The 13,281-nt window shown below is 34.7% G+C and overlaps 1 protein-coding gene across 2 annotated transcripts in view; it reads right to left on the bottom strand.

The window, feature by feature from the left end:
• The window catches only part of SYT1 (synaptotagmin 1), a 517,982-nt gene that overhangs the window by 250,724 nt on the left and 253,977 nt on the right, over window positions 1-13,281 (bottom strand). The window lies entirely within an intron of this gene.

Genomic DNA, 13,281 nt, shown 5'->3' with positions numbered 1-13,281 from the left:
CCTTAGATCCATTATCATTTCTTTTCTTCAGTCACTATTGTCATTTATTTTCAACATCTCCATTATATTTCTATATACCAATATTTAATAAATAGTTGTTCAATTAATTTATGTGCTAATTTACTCACTGACTAGGAACAGTAATTAAATGTACTTTTGCTTCAGTTATTATACCATATTTCATAGGTTCTACAATGTACTCACTTCTACATTTTTATATCTATGAAATTGGAATGTGTCTTATAATAGATGGTGTTCAATTAGGAACATTTTTATGTCTTCGTGTTTCTCAAAATCACATGCTTTACAATAGAGGGTGCCTTCGATTTGACAAAACATGCTATTTGTTTTGTGAATACTTTCCTAGGCTCTATGATTTCTCTGTTTCCTCTCTTTCTCATCTCTTCCTGGTGATTTTTTTTTTTTTTTTGGTCAGTAGCCAGAACAAGTCTTAGAAAACAAAATGCTGAATGTGATATGTTCGTACAATCCCTAGGTCTGCCTAATGTCCACATCTCAGTTTTTCTATTATTTGGTCAGAATCTACTAGCCCATACTCAAACTTAATGTTTACCTGTCCTTACCTGCTTTGGAAATCTTTGTTGTTTTTCTGTTGTTCATAGGATAAAAATCCCTCAGCATAGCATAAAAGGCTTTTCTTCCCCATCTGGTCCTAATGTATTTCCATGGCTTTCTTCATTTCTTCCACACACTTTAAATGTCGCTTTCACAGATTTTATCATTGTTTCTTGAACAAACTGTCCTGCCTTCAGTACGTGCCGTATGTTTTGTCTTGAAAGACTTCTTTGACTAAATCTAACCAATTTTTTAGAGTTCAGGTTTAACTTCATTTTTCAGAAGTATTTCCTGGATCTACCCTCAGAGAGTCCCTTTCTATTTTTTGTGTTTTATAGCAAGGTGGCTGAAGTCAGGGTCTCTGTGGCCAGACTACATGAGTTTGAGTCGAGCTCCAGCACTTACTAGCTTGATAAATTAATAGTCACTAAGTCTCTCTTTGTCCCATTTTCTCCATCAGTAAAGTGGGGATAATAATAGCACTGTTTAAAAGGTTGTTGAGAGATTTATAAGAGCTAATACATTTAAATCAGTTAGGAGAGTTCCAGGTGCACAACAAAGGTACAATTTTTAGTATAATGTCCTATAATTGTTTGCCTCCTCAATTAAAGGGCAAGTCTTTCCCTGACAGGGACAGTACAACCCTCAATCTAGTTCCCGACACATATTTGCACTCCGTAAGTATACTTACTGAATAAATGGTGCATCAGATAAACACTGACTAGAAGCACAAATCTATCATGTATGGTCAAATGGGTAAGTTATTTGTGTTAAGTCCTGTGTATACAGAGAATTAAACATGTTTAAAGCTTCATTTAAAGTAGGGGATTTCTTATCACCTAGACTTTGAACAGGAAGTCTTAAAATAGTGGTGGGACTGAGGTTGTGTCTGAAGTAGCTATTTCAGTTTTCTCACCTCATGGCAGTCTGTTTTTTTTGCAGTTTTTAATTGTCCAAGGAACATAACTTGTCATAACTCCAACCAGCCACATCAATGCAAAGGGTGAATGATAGTCGTGCCTATAGAATACTGTGTTTTTAAAGGTCACAGCTGAAATCTTCCCTTGCAGTCAGCTGCAAGCAGTTCACTTTGTCTTGTAGAACAAGCTTGCCTGACAGAGGAAAGGACAGGATCCTAAGCACATAGGGGTGCAGAGATGGCAGGAGAAAGAATGATGACTGAGCCCTGAGATTGGGCTAATGATCCTACTTGAACTCTTTATTTTCCTCTTCTCAGCACCTATCTCTCACGCCACTCCCTTTTCTTCCTCTCCATTCATCTGTCTCTCCTGCCTGAGCCAGTGCAGGAGGTGACCATTTGGACACTTCTGGCTTCTCTTAGTGAGGGGAAAGATGACCTGGAAGTGATTGCTTGTGCAATTGCTACTGCAATTGGCAGTAATGCTTGCCAAGGAGGATTCTTTTCTGAGAGATGTCACTGACTGCATCTAATCAGGACTTTAAATTGTGTTAATATTTTTTACTATTTTTTTGAATAATTTAAAAAACAAATGAATTAAAAAAACATTAAAAAGCTAAACAGCCTGTATTTTTCATGTAGTTTGAGATAATCCTAGTCTCTGAAGGCAAACTACCTCAAAGCATTAGACACACAAATAACTACCCTGTAAAAGCAAGCAAATCAAATGAGTACCCAGTGATTTTCCCTGATCATGGGCTTTATAGTCAGATAGACCTACTAAATTTGCAGCAAAATCCTGCTTTTTCATTTTGTAAGATACTACTGAGTCTTGGTTTTCTTCATTTATAAAAGGAATAATGACAGTACCCATGTTGTTCAAGATTGTTCTTAGTATGAGGTCATATATGTAACATACTTAGCACATATTATTTGATGTAGGTGTATAACGACCAAATGTTAGACTCCAATGAATTTTAATGTGTGGTTTCTCTAGAAATACTGGCTAGAGACTGAGAAAATGATTTAGGAATCAGGTCCATACATATAACAATGGGTGATTAGGCCACAAAATCCTATACTGAAGTTATAAATTGTTATCAAATTCCTATAGAGTGTTAGTAAAAATGCTCATCAAGTTCTGTGTAAAGAGGGAGTACTCAAAAGAGGCCTGAAGCCAACAGAAGAATTCCTTTTTTTTCCTTCTGAAATGGATTCACCACTAAAAATTTGACAGAAAAGTTTTTCCATTTTAATGCCCACTTTAAAAGCCAAGCAAGATATTCTAATATTTCAAAAGAGTGTATGAATGGAATTATAACTCTGATAGGCTCTTTCCTGATATATAAAGTGCATTTAAAGCATAATTTGTATTACTTAGAGACATCACTCTATGAATCTAGGACACTACTTAATTATTCACAGATTTTAAACAAAATGTGTACAGTTGATTTGGTGCCTAGATGAAAAGAAAGTTTCATTCTATTTAAAAAATATATATAAACTCGACAAAGAAATTCAGGCATGTTTTTGGTTTGTTGATGCCTCAGACAATGATTATAGCTGAATATGAAATTTTATATTAAATAACGAGATTCTCAGGAGTCTCCACTTTTAGACATCTGAATTTTTAATTAATAAAGATAAACAGCATAACTTCTAACATTCATACACAGAGGCTGTGTAATCCCTCTTGGCAGCCCATCCTAATATTTTATTATTTTTTGATACAGTAATTCTATGAAAATTTACAATCTTTATTTTCCTATCTCTTACATTTATTTAGTCCTCCATGGCAATGGGTATAGTTCTTTAGTATGTCTGTAGCAAGATACCACATATTTTAAGTAGAGCAATCTCATTTTTCCCTTAGCTTACTGTTGGTATACTTTCAATTTCTAAACTTGGCACCTGAATTTAGTCAAATATTTGTCCGTACTTTTTCTTGCCCATTAGATCCTGTGCATAAGTGTTCAGCAGAGTAGCATGATGGTGCCATGGCCATATGGCTGTTTTATGTGGGAGTAGAGAGAATTTCCTGGCTCTTTTGTAAGCTTCTTAGTAGGTGGATTCAGTAATGAGTACCTCTAAGCATACCGTGTACTTTCAGTGGCACAGAAGCAGCAATTTTCTCCCTATGCCTTGCTAATATTGACTCCAATGGCTCAAATCTATGTGCTTTCCCTTCTGAACTCGTCTTCACAAATTCCCAAGTGAAGCTATGAAGAAATTGGCCTTTAGTGTCCCTTCTTCAAGGCGTTTTCAAATTCTCTCCCCGTTGTCACTCATGTGGTCACCACGCCTCAAGAGCAATATTTTCTCAATGCTTCACTCTCCAAAACTTCTCCTGTCGTCCACCATCATGAGCTATATGTACTCATTGGATAAAATGTTATACAGTCTACCTGAGAGTGGTGTAGAGCATGGACTCTAGAGTTAGAGATGGTAACTCCATAGCTTAGCTCCAAAACCTACCAGCTGTGTGACCTTGTATTTCACCTCTCTGTCCCTCAGATTCCTTGTTTGTTAAAAACGTAGAAAAAAAATACTAATGCCATAGAGTTGTTTTGAAGATTAAATAAATTTTTGTAATACCAGTTAAGTTCTCAGAACAATATGCTAAGCACTCAAGAAGTGTTAACTATTATTTCAGGGTAATGTTAAAGAAATCTAAAATAATAGTTTTTTGGATGTAATTTCTTAAATCTTTGCACTTCAGTGGCTCCTTAACACGCCTCTGAGTATTTTAACTGTGGCTTATACCATAGAAATTTAAACATGAATTAGATTAGTATTAACACAAACTCATAAATCTCAGTCAAGCTTCATATAAATGATTAATAGAAGGTAGTTAAAGACCATATAATCCAGTGAGGAACATCACTGGACTTGAAATTTATAAAGTCAGAAACTCAATTCTCATATTTGCCATTTAAAATCTGCTTGGCTTTATAAGTTCTTCAATCTTTCTGAACATCAGTTTCTCCAACTGCAAAATGGAGACAGTATTTTTACCAACATTGGCTCACAAGTGGTACATCCTTTATGTTCAATTGATACATATTCAATTTGACTTCATTTCTGAACCTCTAATGTCAATTGAATACATGGATAAGCAGACTATAGAGGATCGTATAGCACCATCAACATGACTCATTTTAAATAAAGACCCCCGAGTTTTTAAATTCCCTAAGACATTTTTGTTGAAATTAAGTAGCTTTTCATGCCAGAGAGCTTATCATCTGTGAAGTTCCCCCAATGAAGTAAAAGCATGAGAAAGTAACACCATTTCAGTAAAAGAAGGATTATAAGTGTCACACAGTTTGAATCATCTCTCTCCTATGGTAGGATAATTCGTATATAAAACATATTATCTTTTCTTTGCATATGTTTGTTTTTCTAGTCATAATTAATGTGTCCCTATTGTTCATAAATTGAATTTTAATCATAGCCATTCTATAACATTGATGCATTAGCGTAGTCTATAAACCATTAAAAATTATAGTTCATTTTTTCTTTTAGACAGTATCACAGAACAGAATTGTCCTGCATGTTCATTGCGTCTTCCCTCTACCTATAATTCCTGTAGAAAGTTAGCCAAAGAAATAGGTTTATTATTAAATTCAAACCCAGGAGAATTTAGGCAGATTGGCAGGATCATAAGGACTCTCTAATTTTTCTTTCTTTCTTTTCTTTTTTTTGACAATTGTTAGTAAAGTTACATAGGTTTCAGGTGTACAATTGTGTAATATATCATCTATGTGTCACATTGTGTGTTCACCACCCAGAGTCAGTTCTCCTTCCATCACCATATATTTGATCCCTTTTACCCTCATCTACCACCTCTCTGGTTTAAAATGTCCATTTTTCAGATGACAAAAACTGAGAAGCCTGAGAAATTAAGTAATTTGTCTAATCCCCAGACCCTGGGCTGGAATCCAGCACAGCTTCCCCCAACCTCTCCCAGTAAGGCTTTCTTTTGCGTTTGATGCTTTGTAATTCATGTTTGTGTTGAGCCGTTGATCAAGACTTGGGAAAGAAGGTGTCGGTGGTTCACTGTCCATATAAATGTAGTTTTATCTTCCAGGTCTTGAATTTCCTTATATATAACTGAGGAGAGTAGTAAGTCTGGATGGAGCTTTGTGCTTCTTCATCATTAAAAAAGCTAGCTTTTTCTCTTATAATTAACAATCCCATGACATTGATCCACTATTCTTCTCTCTCCCCTGCATGAAAACTTTTTTGTGGGCTTCCCTGTTTTGCTCTATTGGTACTTCCTTAGTATTTCTAAAATCTTGGATTTTTCCTTTAGATCTAAGTGAAGTGCAAACTGGAAAACACACTGATACTCTTTTAAACTTTGTATGTATAGAACGTGATATTTTATCTACCTAAAATTGGAAACATTCTTTGTTTTTTTTTTCCTTTTTAGAAGATTTAAAAAATAAGGTGCAACAAGAGCACTTATACGGAAGCTCGGGATATGAAAGGCTTTTATAATCACTGGCAACCATGAAAAAACAAAACAAAACAAAACAAAACACCCTGTAACTAAATTTCATGCCAGAAATTAAATGAAGAAGGTGTTGTTCAACAATTTCCAGCAAAATTGTCCCTGAGAAACTATAGCCTAAGAGTATTCAAAAGTCAGGTGATGTCATATGCTTGAGAAGCTAAATAAACTGTTTATGAAATTATTCCTGTATTTGTTAAAAACCAAGCTAATTAATTATTGGAGTAAAAAAAATATCCCCTAGAATGTGTTTATTGAGGTATAGCTTTTTTTAAGGACTAAGTCATGAGATTTCTTTCGTGAAATTAAGTGTCTATATACTTAATAACCAGGGTGCTTGAAGCCACAGTTTCCAGTTTCTGAAAACTGAACGGGTGGTAAAGAGTCAGAGAAAATGATGGATTTAAAAGCTTTTCCACACTGCTGCCAGGCTCTGTGTGCTCTGCTGATCTTGCAAAATAAGCCTCCCGGTAAATCTTTCTTATGTGTAAATGAAAGCCATTTATCAAGAGGCAACTGCAGGAGTGAGAATCTTCTGGTATGGCAACAGAGACTGGGGTAGGGTGCCACTACTGAGCTTTGGTTGAGTTACTTTACCTGTCAAGTCTCGAGTTACCTTATATATAAATGAGAATAATATAGCTGGTTGAAACCTAAGGTTTGTCCTAGGTCTAAATTGGCCTTACTGCTTTTTACATTTTTTTTTTCTGACTTTTATAAACCACCATCAGTAAACTAACTTCCATAGTTTAGACCCGAAAAGAAAGCTTTTTGCTCCCAACAAAAATTACTATAATCATTTCACTTATCCCCAGGCAGCTTCCCCTCCCACTCTGTTCTTCAAATATTTACTATGCTCACTCTTCTCAGTCTTCCAAATTGTGTCCTCACTCTCAGCAGACAGTTCCTCTCTCATCTAATAGAAATTTCTCTCTATAATTCCTCATAGAAAAGACATAATAGATAGTTAGATACCATAAGATTATATGAAAATAGGTAATTCCTCACATAATATTCTTCACATAATAGACAATTACTCTCTCATTTGTTTTCTCTCAGGAAACTAGAGGTACGCAGACAATAATTTCCTTGACATTTGGCACTTTTCATCCACTTCTTCCTGTAAACACATGAAATGATTCTGATTTCATAAGGAATCTAACTTCTTTCCCTCTGTATTTATCTCCATTTTGTACCTTTCTGTATTTTTGCTGCCACAGGATACCATTCTCTTATCCTTTCTTTGTTTTTTCTTCAAATTCTATTTTTCCTCCCTGCTCTTCACGATACACACTATTCAAATCTCCCCCATGAACCAGTAACAAGAACAAGATGACCCAGCTTCCCTGATCCTAAAACCCATGTAGAGTCCTGCATGTCTATCTCCTCTTCTGGTCAAATTTCATTATGTATCTATTTCATCACCTAGAATTCCTTTCTTGATTCATTGATGTCTGGTTCCACATGCTTTTCCATATCTTAATATTCTTTTCTCCTAGGTTATCTAAGATCTCATATTCAATATTTTGCAAAATCTAGTTTCCTCACCAAGTATATTTTTGTTCAAATTTACCAAAATGTATTTTACTGGCTTGACTTTCATAGCATCTGACACAGTTGACATTTCTCTTTCCTGAAAAATTTCCTTCCCATTTGTTGTCTGAAATCATTCTCTGCTGTTCTTTAGCTTTCTGCCCACTCTTCCTCAGTCATCTATAAAACTTCTTTTCCTGAGTACACAGAGTTCCTTTCTCGGCCCTTTTCCTCTCTACACATTTCCTGGGTTATGTCTCAAATATATGCCTTAATCTTTGTCTTTACTGATGAGCCCTGAAATTCCTCTCTCCTGAGCTCCAGGTTATTTTCTCCCTTATCTCAGCAGCAACCTCTCCCAATATTCTTTATGTACAAGAGATAACGTTATACCTCTTCTCTGCATCTCCCTTCCGCCCCATCTCCAGGCCAACCAGAAATTTCGGAGTCATTTGAGATTCCTTTTTCTTTCACCATACACATCCAGTCAGGATGATTTTATATCCCAGATACCTCTCAAATCATTAGTTCCTTTCTGTGCTTACAATCCTGATTTCAGCTCACCATCTCTTGACTGCATTATTGTCCATACCTGGTAGAATTTCCACTAGTTTGTTGCTATCGAATGCAAACATCTATTGCCATTAGGGTGATGTTTATAACACTTCTTTCTAAACCTGTAATACCCCTGATGGAAAACCACGAATGGCTGACTCTATTCAGAATTAAGTTCAAACTTATTAGCCATACACACACACACACACACACACACACACACACACACACACACACACATACATATACATGATGCCCTTCAATGAAGTGGTTCCAATCTAACTCTCTTGGTTAGGTAGAACATATGAATTTGAAGTTAAAAATTCAAACGACAAAAAATATTGCATTTCTTAATTTTTTGAAATCACATTGAAACTGGCTTCAAGCTTCCATTCTTCCTGGCAGGTAGGAATGCCAATCTTAGTAAAGATGGACTTTATCACCTCAAGGTTGTTCCAAAGTTCCAGGGATTTGCCAGGGTCATGGAATTTCCTCTGGTCATAATTCATCTGCTCATCTGAGTCTCACCCCTGAGATATCCGACATCTAAGCAAGCATAGTCTCTCAATGTGTTTCTCACCCCAGTGGCTCTTTTTCCTCCATTCCGTGCTTGGGGCACAGGGATATTTGATGAAACTGGTGCATGGTCATTACCGTCTTTCTAAGGCACTGACAAACTAGCTCTCTTTATCTGTGTCATGGCCTCTCTCTTCTTACTCTCTCCTTGTCCTCAAAAGCATGCTCCCCTTTATGCTCTTTTTCCTGGACACTAAGCATATCTCTTCAATGTGTTTATGTTCTTATCAAAATCAGTAAGTTCTGTTGACTTCTGGCTGTTTCTCTTTTCTTCCCTGGAAAGAGAATCCTTCTAGGCAAAGAATGGGTTGCTTGTTTGACATGGAGGAAAGAGTTAAGATGAAAAAAAAAACACATTTCAACAAATATGCTGCATCACTGTTGTTTCACAACTGCTAGCCATTTCAGATAACTTGCTGATGATCTTACCTGCTCTGTGCTCTTTCTTTTGTCTGTACCTTTGCATGTGTTGTTCCTTGTCTTTCGTGAGCTTCCTCACCATGTTCATCTGGACTTTCCTTTATGACTTAGCTGAATTCTCACTTAAAAATGTTCTGGGATGGGTTATATAATAGAACATCCCATTCATATATTTCATTCATTCATTCATTCATTCACTCTCACTCATCCATGTATTCAACAAGAACGTGTAAAGCAACTATTATGTGGCAGAAATGGTGCTAGGCACTGCATATATTGTAATGAACACGAGAGAGGATATGGATCCTCATAGAATTTATGGTCTGTCAGGAAGATAGATTTGAAAAGGTACTTGCCATACAAGATGTAGCGTATTTTAACAAGGGCAGTTCAGTGTGCTAAAGCAGTATATTATAAGGGACTATAACCTAATTTATCGGTCTCTGAGTCTGTGATGTTTAAGTATCCCCTTATAGCACTCATCATATTATGTGTTAATTTGCTACTTGTCCATCTTTTCCATTAGATTGTGGGTTCTTCAAGGGCCAGGGCAAGAATTTCCATATCTTACGGATTCAAAAGGATGTGTTGTATGTTGCAATTATCCAAGGGAATGTCTATTTAGAAAGTTATTTTATGCTACTTAACTTTAATAGAGATGGTTTAGAAAAAAAGCCTGAAAAGTGTCATAAAAATGGGCCATTTTGTTCACAGAAATTATATATGGTTAACAAATCTTAGTAAGAAACTAGGTCACTCATTGTTGAATTAAAAACCTTTCACAGAAAAATCATGTTAGTTATTTCATTTGAAATTTCACACCACTTTTAGGTAATACTTTCAAAGATATAAAACAAACAGGTACTTTTCTTTTTTCATAATAATATCTTTTAGGTTAGAAAGGGTCTATAACTCAAAAGGTCAAATAGAAAATGTTAATGAAAACAGAATGTAGTCAAGTCAAATAAAATAAGAAAATAAACCAAGATTTTGCTTCAGGCATTGCAAATATGACTTAAACAGTCTTCCCAGAAGATTAGAGCTTCTACTTACTGAAATGTAATGTTTTTATACTTATTTACCAATAATTCTCTTTTTTAACGTCAGGATGTAACATTCTCCCAAAGATAATTATCTAAAATGATTTCATATGTAAGAACTAATTTAAATGATTACTGGGTAGCTAATTTAAAAACCTGGATTTAACAAAATAGGTCAAAAAACCTTATGAAACGACTAATTGCCAGTATTTAATAAAGAAAGCCAATGGGTAATTTCAATATTAATGTCTTACAACCAAATTACACACATTTTAATAGTGATTGAACAAGTCTATGATTATTATTGTTTCAAAGCTGTAGGAATTAATTTAAGTTTCTGCAAATACAGACGTAGCACTGCATGTCTCTGGAAACTATAGGGCATCATTTATAATAACCAAAGATCTGTTTCTGTAAAGATTGCCCACTTATGTTCCAAGGTGTGTATTATTATTCATATAGTGATTCTTGGAACCATGATGTTCTCCATGATATAACACGGAACATTAAAATACTCTTTATTTTTGCGAAATTGTGTCATCTCTCTATTAGTTACCAGGAAATATGTGCTTATTAACTGATCTTTAATTGGACAGGTCAAGGATGATTCTTAAGGACTTTCATTTGAAATTAAAGGTGACAAATGTAAAATCAGATAGTAATTTAACAGTAGAATTAATTTTGCAGTTTTATGGAAGAAAGATTATCACTGAAAAATATTTCCATTGTCAGTCCTGAATTGCTTATTTCTATCTTAGGGTCTTCATGCTTTCATAAAGGTTTTAACAGGAGTGTAAAAGGAGTTTCCTGCCCACTCATGATGATGCTTAAAAAAAAAAAAAGTTTTCCAGAATGGATCCAAGGCTGTAATTTCCATGCCATTTCTGTCCAATTTTCTTTTCTCCTAATGTTTTCTTTTTTTGAAATGGCTATGATTGCAATCCAATTTTGCCCACACAGCACTGCATGTCTAAATGAACCATTTATCACAAACTTTGTCTTTTTGATGCTTGAGATTTTATTTGCTTAGAAGTCTTTTTTTTTTTTTTTTTTTTTGTTTACCACTCAAGCTGCATTACAATTACCTTCAGTAATTACTACCTGTAGTGGCTTATATTATTCTGTTCTCCAGATGTGGCATCAAAAGTTCCTATTTCAAATCAATTATATATTAGCGCTGGAATTCTTTGCTGCTTCACTAAATAAAGATTCCCCTTTTATATCCTTGAAAGATTTTGACTCTCATCCTCACTTACAAATACTGAAACTTCAAAATTCCTAGGATTGATATTTCATATGTCTCATAGATTTTCATGAACTCCTTAAGCATAACTTCCTTTGTATCAGTTGACATATTTTGAATCGTTGTGATGGGACTGTTCAATTCAAATATTGTAGCTACAAGTGTATAGTATTGAAACACAAATTTTAAGAAACATAGTTATTAGTTGAGAAACTTTTGAATTTTAGGTCATTTAATGTGGTTTAACTTTACAAAGTCTACTTAAAATTGTCCAAACCTATGTTATAGTCATAGAAGTAAGCATTATAGTGAGCTATCTTTCCACTTTCAGCACTCACAAAGATATAAGAAAAATCAGTTTATTAGAATAAAATGGGTGTAGACCTTAAAGTATACACATCTCAGCTCCTTTTTTTACTTTGAATTTTAATGGAAATCTGCCATTAAGGAAACACTAAAAGTATATTTGCTAAAGGCCTGTGTTTTCTTTTCACGTACTTGGGGAATAAAGAAGATAATGGTCAAGAATAAATACGATATTAGCTAAGAGGTGCAGTTTAAATAGTAGACAGCTTCAATGGTTAATTTTTGGTGATGATGATAAAGATTCATTTTATAAACAATATTTACATTCTGGAGTTTTATGTATTTTTAAAAGTGGGTATATGCTATTTAGTCTATCTCCTTTCCCTTGTAGACAGACATAAATCACAGTTAAAATTTTTCAAAAACTTAAGGCAGATCTAAAAACTCTCAGAAAATATTGTGTGTTGAATTGCAACAGGCTTAGATCATTCTTCAACTTCATCACTCCAGAAGACCATATTTTAAAGTTTATTATTTTCCAGAGTTGCCGAAGTGAAGACACTGTTTTTTATTATTAGTGTCTCCGACTGGGTTTTGTGGTGTCTCGAGTACATGAGCATTTCATACTACTCAAAGCATCGTCTCTTCTGTACTGTGGTGTGTTAGTATCACGGACCTGCACTCAGAACCTGGTTTAAATTAGAGCTCTTTCATCACCATCTTTGTGTTCCTCAGCAAATTATTGAACTTCCTTTAGTCTCAGTTTTATGTTCTATGAAGTGAGGAAGATTACATGAGAGTATATGGGAAAAGCCTGGCATCTAGTTTACAATCTCCATACAATATGTGAGTTCTGTTTCTTCTAATGAACTGTTTTCTACACAAAGGTTAATTTACCTTCTCTTGTAACTTGCTTTCTACTTTAAAGTGTGTATATGGGTGTTTATAAAGTGTGTTGGCGGTGAGTGTGTAAATGTGCTGCCTACCTGTGGGACTATATTTAGGATGGGGAGGGTTGTTAATGTGTTGCGTTGGAAACTCGCTCAGGATTAAAAGCTCTTTGAGGACTGAAGCGGTTTTTGTTTTATTGTGATGGCTATTTGATTTGTTTTTAAAATTTCCTTTCTTTCTCCATAGGACCTAAAATATTACATGCATAAAGAGAGGCAGTGTAGATATTACATGACTGTTTAAAGCTTGGAATGTTTGCATTTGAATCATTGGCTGTGTGATTTTGAGGGGAAGGTCCTTAAAACTTTTGTCCCACTTATCTGCAAAATAGGTCTGTTGCTAATGATGCCAAGCTCATTGGGTTTTTGCTATCAGGAGTACATTTTAATACATAAAAAACATTAAGAATGGTGACAGCGTCTCATAACTTGTGAGAAAGTACATCTGTTAGCTAGTGCTAATTCTTAAATGACTTATGTTCAGTATGGCTAAATGGTTCCCACTATAAACAAAATGATTTTGTTTAGAAGCATTGAACGAATCAGACAAAAATAAACATTAAGTATTTTGAGTTATGAAATTATACTCTTTAGAATTTATATAACAAAATTATAAAATATTCTAAATCATATTTTGAAATGTTAAAAAT

The sequence above is a fragment of the Rhinolophus ferrumequinum genome, chromosome 10, assembly GCF_004115265.2.
Source record: "Rhinolophus ferrumequinum isolate MPI-CBG mRhiFer1 chromosome 10, mRhiFer1_v1.p, whole genome shotgun sequence".
Taxonomy (NCBI): domain Eukaryota; kingdom Metazoa; phylum Chordata; class Mammalia; order Chiroptera; family Rhinolophidae; genus Rhinolophus; species Rhinolophus ferrumequinum.
The sequence above is the reverse complement of the archived record's forward strand: the minus strand, read 5'-3'. Positions and strand labels throughout refer to the sequence as shown.